Source organism: Myotis brandtii, unplaced genomic scaffold (assembly GCF_000412655.1).
Source record: "Myotis brandtii unplaced genomic scaffold, ASM41265v1 scaffold165, whole genome shotgun sequence".
Lineage (NCBI taxonomy): Eukaryota > Metazoa > Chordata > Mammalia > Chiroptera > Vespertilionidae > Myotis > Myotis brandtii.
Window position 1 is genome coordinate 3,962,742 of NW_005356042.1, and position 12,679 is coordinate 3,975,420.

Genomic DNA, 12,679 nt, shown 5'->3' on the forward strand with positions numbered 1-12,679 from the left:
AGTCTGACGCGGCGGGAGAAGACGGAGCGCAGATCGCCCCCAAGTTACGGAGGCGGGGACCGAATTCGAAGGAAAAGCCACTTCAGGAGCCAGGTCGCGAGAGTGCGATCGCCTCCGTCTGCCGGACCTCCGGACCGTAAGTGCCCCGTCGGTCCCGTGCGCCGCCGCCGGGCGCCCCGGGCACCCTCTTTCCACTTTGCAAAGTTGGAGCCCACGGTAGGGTGGGGCCAGCCCACTCAGCGCCCACCCACTTGGGCTGAATGCCCCCCCCCCTTCTCCAGGTGAACCGAGAACTTGACCTGCCCGGGATGTGGTCAAACTTAAGGTGGGAACTGCGTTTGGAGGGTGGAGAGTCCCGTAGGCTCCCCTGGCGGATCTGGGCTTCCTGACAAAGGCCCTGGGCCAGGTGACAGAGGACTGGGAGGGGGCCTAGAGGGTGACCCTAGGATAGATGGAGGTTCCAGTGGCCTGGCTGGGAGGGTGGTCAGAGCTCTCTGGAGCCCCTGCCCCTCTTGTTTTGGTTCCTGGCCCTGCCATTCAGGAGAGTGGTGGTCCGGAGTTAGATGGTCTTGGGCGAAGTCTCCTCAGACACCCTCAGGGCGGCCTGCCCCCCTCTGGATGATTGGGGAGAGGAGCTTGAAAGCTTTCCTGACAGCCCGTGGTGCCTCCGGTGCAGCCCCATGGCAGTGATTGTGCTCACACCCTTTGGGAACCGTCCATCTGCGTGGAGGGCAGGCTGGGAGCCAGGCTGTGGGAACCGCGGGGAGGGAGGTGTGAGCCGATGTGGAGGGACAGATGGCTGGAAATTCAGCCTTAGATGGGCTTACGTGAAGCAGAAGGCAGTGGGGCCAGTGGCAAGCCACACTGTGAGCCACTGGGCTCTGAACACACAGCCCCAGGCTGTCCCTCCTCCCAGCCCCTGGGAACTGTGTGTGTGCTGGGCCTGGGAGCCACAGAGTAGTGGGCAGACCCCTGTAGGTGTGGGGACCCTTGCCTTCCCCCCAAAAAAAAACCCTGTATTCCCCACCATTAGGGCCAAGGCCTGTTCCAGAGGCCAAGGACAAAAATATTTCCTTTGAGAACAGAGGAGACTTTATGCGCCTCCGTAGGGTCATCTAAATAATTGTCAGGCCCTGTCTTTGACCCTGTGGCCAGGATACTGCTTCATTATGTCTAACTGGGCGTGTGTTTCCTCCCCTAGACCCAGAAACAGGAGGTTCCCAGGGCGGCCACCCTCAGAGGACAGGGGTTGGCTGGGGACAAAGGGGGGTAGCTATTCTGCATCCTAGCATTGCTCTTTCAAGTTGCTGCAAGGTTCGAGAAACTTCTTAAGGTTGGAACCCAGGAGGAAGGTGGGCTGGGCCCAAGAGGGTCCCACTCTCACCCGTCCCAGATACACGGCGGCCCCTGGTATCCTTTCTGCCGCAGGCACAGGGGCAGGAAGGTCCTACCCACAGTTCCTGGGCACATGCCTTTATAGAGAGCTGGTGCTATGACATGTACTGGGGTCCAGCGGTGTCATTTGCCCCACCCCTACCCTGCCCTTCTGGATGGGGGAAGCCCCAAAACTCACTTGGGCCCAGGAGGCAGAGGCTTCTGTTCGGTGCAGCCAACACCGCCATGCCTAAAGAGCCACGCTGTCTGGAGGGCTATGCTGCCAGACCACTTATATGTTGAAAGGGAAAAGGAGAGAAAGGAGACAAGCTTGAGCGGTGGGGACAGATGTGGCATACGTGCTCCCCAAGAGCTAGTCAGACACAGGGCGGGAGAACATCACATAGGACCAATTTTCTGGGGGAATCCAGCTCTCTCTTGATCTGTGTGTGATGGGAGGAAGGGACAGTCACGTGCGTGGTACTCGTTTACACACAAGCCCAGCTTGGGCTGCTGGGCTGAAGGATTTCAGCAAGATGTCTCCCTCCAGGACCCCTGGGGCTGCCTCGGGCCAGCCACCAGCCCTTTTGGGTCCACACGCTCTTCCTCTGTCACCCGGTTATCCGCATAATTGAGTTACCACCTCCAGGAAATCTCTCTGATTTGGCTCCACATATTTTCATTTCTGCATGACTGGAAGAAATTAATTTTCCTTCCTACGCAAGGATCTGGAGACACCGGAAGGCTGGGTCACTAATCTGAAAGATTCAAGCCAGCAGGGCTGCCACCTCTCAGAGGACCAGCCAGCCGCAGAGAGGGGAGGGGCAGGAATGGGGGGTATGGGCAAGGCATTCCCGCTGCCTGAAACCGTTCTGAGGCTGCTGGCTGACCTCCCCATCCCCTGTGGCTCCGTGAGTGGGTTGTGTTTGGGGTCATCTGATTCATCCTCAGCTTCCCATGGCACCAGGATCCTCAGGATGGTGGTTGAATTCAAATGATCTGAATTCCTTCCCCAGTCAGTGTGTGCGTGTGTGTTAGGACTCCAAAACAGGGAAGAGGCTCTGTGACCCATTTCCCTGGAGTATGGTGAAAAGCTGCACACAGTAGGTGCTTAATTAATGGAGCTCTCAGGGAGGGAACTGGCATTTCTGTGGGGCACCTCCGTCCTGCTTATTGTGTCCTGCACTCATCTGCCCACTGCACTGCTCTGACCTGTGCCTGCATCTGTTCCCAGTAACAGCAGCCCAAGTGTCAGCGCCTTGTCGGGCCGTTACTATCGGCAGAGCCCTGCTCATACTCACTGCGTCTGCGTGACACCTGCAAGGCTGATGGGACCTTCCCTTTTTCACAAATACCCAGCATGGTGCGGGCCCATCAGGCTCAGGAGGGAGTCTGGGTTCTGCTGCCCCCCACCCCCCACACTGCATGAAAGCGGCTGCCATCGGCCTCCCTTTGCCCAAGGCCCTCCTGCCCTCATCCTGGCCTTCCTGTCAGCATTCCTTCTACACCTGTGGGGACAGGTGGTTGACTGCTTGGTGCTGACTGGGGTTAATGCCTCAGATGTCCGAACTTTCACCTGGACTCGCCTCAGGCACATGAAGCACAGCTGTAACTGACATCAGGAAGAACACCTGGGCCTTGTCTGGGTCACAGTGCCTAAGGCCAGCCCCATCCCAGCTGTTCCCAGTTCGCACCAGGGCTGGGAGGGGATCATTGTGTTCAAGACCTTCTAGAAGCCACTGGACATTGTCTGGCTGTTATAACAGGGCATCCAAACATAGCATCACGTTGATAGGAATCCATGCCTGGGCAGCTGGTGTCACCTCCCAGGCCTGGGAGGAGAGAGGTGACCTGAACTCTGTCATTTGTAAGTGCAAGAGTATGGCCATGATTGCACTTACTGCAAAGAAATGCCCCGGGAAGTGTCTGCCACCCACTGCCCAGTCACTGAGCAGTGAATGAACACCTGTGTCATGCCAGGCAGGGGGTAGCATGGTCATAATGCAGCACCAACAAAAACTCACACTGTGCTAGGCTGTGTGCTGGCACGCTTCCTTACATTTAACAAGCCTGAAGGCGGGCACCGTTGCTGTCCCATTTTCCAGATGGGGATGTGAAGGCCCAGAGAGGTTCACCAGAGGCAGGTGGGCAGGCGCCACACTGCTGCTCCCGTGTGGAGGTGGCCAGGCCCCTGGAGCAACCTCCAAGTTCAGAATCCTGAGGGCCAGTGTTGGGCCCACAGGCACCTGCTTCCTCAGAGCCCCTGGAGATACGATGTGCACCCATGCCTGGAGCCACTGTGTCATCTGAGGGAGGGACAGGAGGAGGCTGGAAACTCGTGATTGGTGGGTGCGGCCCTTGAGGGTCGAGGCTCACTGTGGGCAGTTCAGAGGGGTTGACAGGCTCTTTTCTGGACTGTGGCACAGCTTCTGGAAGATTGGGTCTCCCAGGTCCTGGCCAGGCGGGCAGGCACCATGCTGTGTATTACAAGAAGCCAGTTGCTCCCTGGCTTATTCTGGCTTTTGCTTGTGGCTCTCGGTCTCCTCAGGACTGTTTGGGACAGGGAACCACACCTCTACATCTTTTCCTGAGGTCATGTCCTCAGGCTTTTGGGTAAAAAGAACAGGCCTGTTTCTTATTCTATGGTTCCCTGAGTCTGGGATTGCTCCCCCCGCTACTCCCACCCCCCCTTACATGAGGCCCAGATAAGGCCACATGGAGGGCAGGGGCTGCAGGAGAGGCCCAGCCCCCGAGTGCCTCTGAGGGCCGCCTTTAGCCAAGAACGCTAATGCAGGCAGGCTCTGCTGTCTGGAAGCGAATTCCTGGAGTGGAAGCCGCCCTTGCAGCATCAGTGGAAAGACCCAGGCAGAGCCCTGGCGTTCAGGATGGAAACTTATGATGATGAAAGTGATAAATAATTGGTGCCTGGTTCCCACTTCTGAGTTCACAGCCAGACCCAGGGTGCAGGGTGCAGGGTTGGGCTGGAGCCTCAGACGTGTGAGAACGTGCTTCCCGCCGCGCTCTTTGCAGCACGGTTTCCTGCAGCAATAAAACAGAAGTTAAGACTTCTGCTTTTCGTAATTCGTGGGACCTCACGGTGAGCCAGATGTCACTGGAAGGAAAACAAAGATGCGTAATAAGGAAGATGTCTCTTCGCCAAGGCGCCAGCGCCCCCTCTGCTGCTCAGCCACACACTCTCAGCCGCCTACATCCGTCCTGTTCCCTGTGCACACACACTGTCAGCCTCCCAGAGTCAGACTCAGAGCCACCCAGGCGGCCCCTGAGGCAGGGAGTGTGGTGGACGTGGCAGAAGGAGGTTTGGGGAGGATGTCCGGGCACTGGGCACTGGGACATTTTTCTGTTTACTTGAGCAGAGAAAAGTCCACAGTAGGGGCAGGGCAGGAGGCAAATGGCAAGATGAGACGCTCCTGGACCTGTCAGGGGCAGGTGGGGAGAACTCCTCGTGTTCCAATGGCCCTGGGTGACATGTGGGACTCACAAGGAAGCTCTCGCCCAGTGGTCCTGACCTGGGAGCAGCCAGGAAAGGAAAGTCCCCCAGCTGCCTAAGGCCCCTCTTACAGGAAGGGAGGGGAGGTGTTGAGAGGAAAGGGGGCTAAGCTCTTTGCCGAGCTCCTGCCCCATTCTCTGAGGCAGTGGGGACGGGGAGGGACAGCGTGCTGGCTTCTCTGAGTCCCACTGGCTAGATTTGAACCATGATTCCTCTCCCACTGATTGTGTGGTCATCAGCAAATCGCTCACCCTCTCTGTGTCTTTGGTTTCAAAAGCAAAATACAGTCACAGGGCTCCTGTCTCCTCAGGTTGTGATAAGGTATGAAAGATCCATGTGATCTGGCGTGTGGTTACTGGCTTGGGGACGTGGCTGTCACATCCCCGCTCTAGGCAGACACCCAGTGCTGTTCTGGGATTCACTGGTGGGTGGGGCATCAGACAGTTCTGCACTCAAACCCCGTTTCGCCCTCCCAGACAGCACTGGGTCGGGGGCCTACTCTCCCTACACCATGTCCTCCTGTGCAGCCCGGGCTCCCGCGCCTGCTGACCCACCTCCCCACACATGACGACACAGCACGCTCAGAGCCAAGCTCTCTGTGCTCTGTGCCACCTGGGGACACAAGCTTCATCCCCCAGCTGCATTGCCCTCCCATTTCACAGGGAGGAGACTGAGGCTGGGGTCATCACTTTCCGGAGCTCCGTGGTGGCAGAGGTGGGATTTCCACTCAGGAACCAGTTATCTAACTCGAGAGCCTCTGTGTTTTTGCCACACCACATCTCCAAATAGCTGGTGGTGATTCTCACCAGGCCTTGGGGTTCCAAGCCCTGGCCTCTTGCTTGGACTGTCATCTGGCCTCAGGAGCCCCTGTGTGTGTGACTGCACACACGGATGTTAGTGTGAGTGTGAGCCTATAACGTGTGTGTGCAAGTGTGAAAACCAGGCAGAAGAAGGAAGTGTGACCTCCACCTGACTGCCTTGGGCATTTATAGGAGAGCCCATGCCCATCTAGATGGCCAGAACTGATAACAGTGGAAGAGTACGTGCCAGGTCTTAATCTCCACCTGCTCTTCCCGGCCCAACTGCACTGTGACAACGTGGGAACTTTGTCTAAGTGTAACCGAAGCTCAGGTGGGAACCAGCACAGAAGTCAGAACAGACTTGCCCCAGCCAGGGCCCCGCACCCTGGAGACTGAAGTCAGCGTTCACTGAAGGGACCAGCAAAGGCCTCAGAGATAGAACTTTATCCCTGGACGGCTGTCACTACACACCCGCATGGGCTGTCCCAGGACGTCTGTCACTACCATCTACATGGACTGTCCCCAGATGCCTGTCATTACAGAGCTACATGGGCTGTCACAGGATGCCTGTCACTACACTATTACATGGCCTGTTCCAGGATACCTGTCAGTACACACCTACATGGGCTGTTGCAAGACACCTGTCACTGCACATCTACATGGACTGTCATAGGATGACTGTCAGTACACATCGACATGGACTGTCCCCAGGATACCCATCACTATACATCTACATGGACTCTCTAGGACACTTGTCACTACACACCTACATGGACTGCGCAGGATGCCTGTCACTATATATCTACATCACGGTCCCACCGTTGACTGTCCCAGGACGCCTGTCACCACATACCTACATGGACTGCTCAGGATGCCTGTCACTATATATCTACATCACGGTCCCAGGACGCCTCTCACTCTACATCTACGTGGGTTTGTCATGGGAGAGCCTAGTTTTGGGAGTCAGATGCCTAAATTCTAAGCCAGCCCATGTGCTAGCCCTTCACTTTGGCATTTTTGTGGCTTCTTGGTCCACGTGAAACCTCCTTTTGGAATTTCAGCAATCATGGTTGCTACATATCTGGTAGCGGGACCCACCACAGCACCTGGCACAGACTCAATTTCCATACTGAACCTGGGGGCTTCTAGGTTGAGGCAATAACTGTGAAATCCTGGACTTAATTTATTTTAATGTCATGTGTACAGAGGCCTGAGACCCCCTCCGGGTACCCTGGACCCCTTTCCTGTGTGGTCTTCCTCACATCACAATGGCCTTCATCCCAGTTAGACCTCCTGGTTTAGGAGATTATTCGGGCAGACCTTCCCATAGGGTCCCTCCTGGCCCCCTAAGGACATGCCTACAGATATGGGGGGGGGTGTTTTGAGGTAGAGATAGTAAGATCTCCACATCACCAGCCCGCTGGGGCCTGCCCTCATTCCCAGTACTGCCTGCCCACTTGCTCAGTCCCTCAGGTGGGAAAGAGCACAGAGCCTGGAAAGAGGGGGGCTGTGGCCTTCCCACATTAGCGCCACCATAGGATGGGCCCCAGCCGCCAAGGGAGGAAGGTCAGCCTGGCCCCTCACACACCCGTGGCCCTCACACTGAGCTTGGGATCCCCAATCCTGTGCTGTTAGTAACACAGACAGGCTGCTGCATGGAGGGGGTGCCCTACCTCAGTCTCCCCACTGGGGTGTTTTAATTGTGCTAAAATCCACAGAACACAAAATTTACCATCTTAATTACTTTAAGTACACAGTTCGGTGGTATTAAATACATTCACATTGTTGTGCAACCATCAACACGATCCATTCACACAGCTTCTCATCTTCCCAAGCTGAAACTCTGTCCCATTAAACACTGACTCTCCATTTCCCCTCCCCCAGCCCCTGGCACCCACCATTTCCTATCTCTGTGAATTTGACTCCTGGGGACCGCATATGAGTGGAATCATGTCGTATTTGTCTTTTTGTGACTGGCTTATTTCACTTAGCATAATGTCCCCAACATTCATCCATGTTGTAGATCCCTTCTTCCATCGATGGACACTTGAGTTGCTCCACCTTTTGGCTCTTGTGAGTTATGCTGCTGTGAATGTGGATGTAAAATATCTCTTTAAAATCCTGCTTTTGATTCTTTTGGGTATGTCTTCAGAAGTGGAATTGCTGGGTCATATGGTAGTTCTATTTTGAATTTTTTGAGGAACCTCCATTCCACCATTTTAACCGTTTTTAGGTGTGCAATTCAGTGGCATTTAGCACATTTACCATGTTATGCAACCATCACCACCATCTAGTTCCCCCAAGTTTTCATCACCCCCAAAAGAGACCTCATACCCATTTGTGTTCACTCCCCACTCCCCTCCCTCCAGCCCCTGGCAGCCACTAGTTGTCTTTCTGTCTCTATGGATTTGCCTGCTGGACATTTCATATAAATAGAGTCATACAATATGTGGCCTTCTGTGCTGACTTCCTTCCCTTAGCATGATGTTTTTGAGGTTTGTCCATGTTGTCCCGTGTCAGGACCTCACTCCTTTTTAATGACTGATGTTTGATTGCAGGGTAGACACATTTTGTGGATCCATCATCAGTTGATGGACATCTGGGTTGTTTAGACCTTTTGGCAGTTGTGAATAATCTGTTGTGAACATTTATGTGCAAGTTTTTGTGTGGACATGTTTTCCATTCTCTTAGGTCTAACACCGAGAGCAATTGCTGGGTCATGTGGTCATTCTAAGTTCAACTCGTTGTCCACTGGGTTTCAAGGGATGAATTAAGAAGAGCTGCCTGCCCTGGTTGCCCAGGCTTCCCTGAATGTCACTGGGTCCTCCCACACACCTGTGAGGGTGGCCACCGCCATCCTCTTTTCACAGGTGACCACATTGTGGCCTGGGGTGGTGAACACAGTTGCCCAGGGTCACCAGCTGGTGGGGACGCCCTTGCCGGGTGCTTGGAGAGGATTGTTTGAACAGCAGCAGCTCGTCTGCCTGCAAGCTGTCACTGTATTTGGTTCCACAAACAGTTACTGAATCTCCCCAGCACCTGCGTCTAACCTTCATGGCATGAACAAGATTTCGCATCTGGTCTCTCAGCTTCTATCCTTGTCCCTCATTTGGGAGGTAGATTGGGGTCCTCGCATGAGGGGTCCCCTTCAAAGCCAGGCAGATGAGGCAGCTCTAGGGACAGACCAAATTGTTGCAGCGGCTTTGAGGCCGCACGCCCCCACCCCCAGTTGTTCACTGAAATCCCTTTCTTGGCTGTTCTCAAACACACAGGCATGTTCCCACCCCAGGGCCTTTGCACTGGCAGTCCCTCTGCCTGCAGTGCTCTCTCCCTGACACCTGCATGGCTCCCACCCGTCCTTCATCGGGTCTCGCTCGGGGGTCTCCTTTCAGTGAGTGGCCTGCCCCTGCTGTTCCTCCAAGGCACCCCCGCTCTCCCTGTGCTGTGCGTTTTCTTCTGTGTGTCGCTGCTCGGCTCCCTCCTAGAAGGTCGGTTCTGTGAGGTCAGCACTTTTATCTGTATGTTCCCTACCACCCCCCAGAGCCCAGACAGGCCCCTCCTGCAGGAGGTCCTGAGGAACAGGAACATGTCCCACCTGGGAGCCCCCACTACATCTCCCAGGCGCCGATGCCTAGGGTCCCCGGCTGGTGGGGACGCCTTCGCTGTGTGCTTGGAGAGGCTTGTTTGAACAGCAGCTCGTCTGCCTGCAAGCTGTCGCTGTATTTGATTCCACCAACAGTTATCTCATCGCCAAGTCTGCTTCCCAGCGCCCGAGTCGCTGAGACTTGCCTGCACAGGGGCCACGGAGGGAGGCAGCTTAGGGTCATCCTGGGCAGTCTGCGCACCTGACATTGTTCACCCCCAAACAGATGTTTCTCAAGAGGTCAGTTCTCGCTCAGAGGCAGGAGAGGGCACATCCAAGTGATCCAGAAACACTCACTAGAGCAGGCCCTGGGTGCTCGCTCACAGAGGTCACCAGTTCCAGCTGCTGCCAAACAGCCCACCCCGAGCACGGAGGTGTGAACAGCCATGAACACGCCGTGCTCCGGGTGCTTGGGTCAGGAGTTGGACGAGGCCTGTCGGGGACGCTGTGTCTCCGCCTCGGGGTGTCTGGAGCCTTGGCTAGTGGCCTTGGCTGTTGGGGCTGCTGGCACAGAAGGCCCAGCTCTGCAGGGTGTCCTGGCCAGTGTATGCTGGCTGTTGACAGAGCATCTCCATGTGGCCCCTCCCCCACCACCGAGGAGGGAACTCCTGGTAAATAAGGAGCCTCTGTGCCGTGGGTGGGAGGGAACCGAGCTCACCTCCTGCAGGGAGGTCACTGTGAGGTGTGGTCAGAGGAGGAGGGAGGGGAGTATGGAAGCTGTCAGATGTGAAATCAGGACAGGACCCTGGCAGTGTGGCCCCATCAGCTGATGCAGCTGCTGTCCCCCTGGACACCCAGGCTGACCCCACACAGGGCAGGAGACCTGAGGAGGTCCCTGGAGAGGGATGGATAGACTCTCCCCTCCCCCAGTCTGTCTGGACACAGGGGAGAATCAGAACAACCATATCCTGGCTGGAGTGCATGGGATAGTTGTTTTTCATTTCTCTCCGTGTCGGTAAACAGCGGAGCCCTCCATGTGCAGCAGAAATGCGGTCCCTCCCTCTTCCTCTCACTTCACCTGGTGAGGTCCGGACTATGGACCATAGTGACCTTAGTTTCCAGCTGTTGTCTCACCAAGAGGCTGACCCCGGGTCGGGGGTCACTGCTGCCCAGCCTGTGAGACGCAGTTGAGACATTTAGTTGAGACAAGTCTCCCATCAGAATGTAACTGGTTTGGGTGCATGCTTATTCCTTTCACAAATAACCATTGAGCACCTGCTGCTCATGGCCCTGTTCCAGAATCCAGCATCAGACCGCTGCCCTCGGGGCGCTGCTACTCTGTTAGGAGAGAGACAGACAATAAATGAAGGAGACATGTGATATTTTCTCCACCAAGGGCCCCAGGGAGGGTCATGGGCGGGGTGGGAGGTCACGGTCCTGTCAGGTCAGGCCTGTCTGATAAAGTGACAGTGAGCTGAGGCCTGGAAGGGGAGGGAACCAGGTGGCCATCAGGGCACAGCCTCTTGGGCACAGGTGACAGCAGCACAGAGGCCAGGAGGTCCATCTGAGGACCAGCTAGGGGGCCTTGTGGGTGGGAAGGTGCAGGGACGAGGGCAGGCGGTGACAAAAGGCCGGCACGGGAGCCGCGCTGTAGGCGCTGCGGGCTTTGTGTAGGCAGAGGTGCTGGTGTGAATACTAACGCACGAAAGGCAGTGAGTGTCTTGCGTGCCGGCTTTGTCCTATCATCCGAGGGGTCTGTCTGACTCGCCACCCTGATAACTACACAGCAGCGACCAGTTTGTCCCTGAGCCAGATTCCCGCTCAGAGCTGGACCTGCAGGCCCCCGGATGGCATCCCCAGCTCGCAGGCCCCGTGGGATCCCTTCAGGTTAACCGCATCCCTCTGTGCGGGAGCCCACGCTGAGGCCCAGGGACACCTGGAACAGTCCCGCTGGTTCATCGTAGCCCCACAGCTGGCAGGTTAGGGGCTCACCCACATCCTTCCTAAGTAAAGCTCTTGGCTGACCACAGGTCATCTGTGTTGATGTGCCACGTGGCGAACCTCCGTGTCAAAACATGTCCCACGGTTTGGCCTGGCCACCCCTGCCAAGTGGGAGGAGGAGGAGGGATGGCTGCTTGTCTCCTGAAACCTGCACTCCATAGGGACGGTCAGAAGGTGGACGTTCCGGAGACCAGGCAGGCAGGGCCTGCTGGCAGTCTGGTGGAGTTTGGTGCTGCAGGGAGAGGCTTGTCCAGCTGGATATCGGAGGAGGAATTCTCTATCCCTTTTAGGAGCCAGAATAACCCTGATTTGCTCCTCACTTCTCAGCATCGGGCGTGTTACTCCCCAATCAAACCCACTCGCTCCAGCTTCCAGAAGCTCTGTATTCTGGTGGGTGAGTCAGGTCTGAGGTAAGGGGAAGTGAGTCCTACAAACACTCCTGGAGCACGCAGAGGCCGCCCTGCAGCCAGGGACCCTGCTCCCGCCGGCCTTGGGGACCTGCTGGCAGGGGCAGCAGGTGTGAGGACACTCTGGAAATGGACAGGAGCCTGGTCTTTGCCCACTCAGCCTCTCTTGTAAAAACAGGCATATGAAAATGTTCACACTGTCCAGGTGGGGAGGGTGTGCACCCCATGGCCTTGACAGCAGGCAGGGTCTTCCTACTTCCCAGCCTCAGGAATAACATCCCGGGGGACACACTGGAGATGAGTGTGCAGTGGCCCCGAGAGGCTGATGCAGCTCTGGATGAAACCCTGGAGCCAGCTTTTCATGTCCCTGACCTCTCAAAGGCTCAGTTTTCCCTGCTGTAAAATGGGAGGTGGCATGCTCCACCGGCCTCCAAGTCCAACACCTTAGCATGAGGAAGGTACTCTCACACCCCACAGAAAACCCCCCGAGGGCTGTTTGACTCAGCAGGGCCACACCCAGATCTCCTGGAGGTTCTGGGACCATTTGGTGGAAAGAATCAAAACATCCAGAAGGTTCCCACACGCAGGAGGAAGGCAATGGAACCTGGCTCCTCACTCTTCTCCCCCAGAGCAGCTGCCACCACGGCTGCACCAGCGTCAGGCCCATCTGCCTGCCTGGCACCTTCCCAAGTCTGCGGGGAGAGGGCCCGGGCAGAGCTGGAAGCAGACCCTCTTCCATTGCAGAAATGGCCCATTCATTCTGGGGCCAGGGAGGTGTGGGCTCATGGATGAGGCCACACTGTGTGCCCTGAGGCAGGCTCCTGCCCTCTCTGTGCCGCTTGGAATCAGCACTGAGATTCTACCTGGGGGCTGATACACTCTGAATGAGCCCTGGGCTTGGCCACAGTGAGCACTCACTGACCAGTGGCTTCTAGTTTCTCCCAAGACTGTCCCTCTGTTGTAACTGTCGGCCCCACTGCCTGTGTCACCCATGAGGGGATGGAGA

At 56.3% G+C, this 12,679-nt stretch overlaps 1 protein-coding gene across 1 annotated transcript in view; it reads left to right on the forward strand.

Annotated features, from left to right (window-relative positions):
* The first annotated feature begins 6 nt into the window (after positions 1–6).
* The window catches only part of CBFA2T3 (core-binding factor, runt domain, alpha subunit 2; translocated to, 3), a 72,887-nt gene continuing 60,214 nt past the window's right edge, over positions 7–12,679 (forward strand). The window contains exon 1 of the mRNA XM_014536785.1: positions 7–136. The gene's annotated coding sequence lies outside the window, so the exon portion shown is untranslated. The remainder of the gene's footprint in view (positions 137–12,679) is intronic.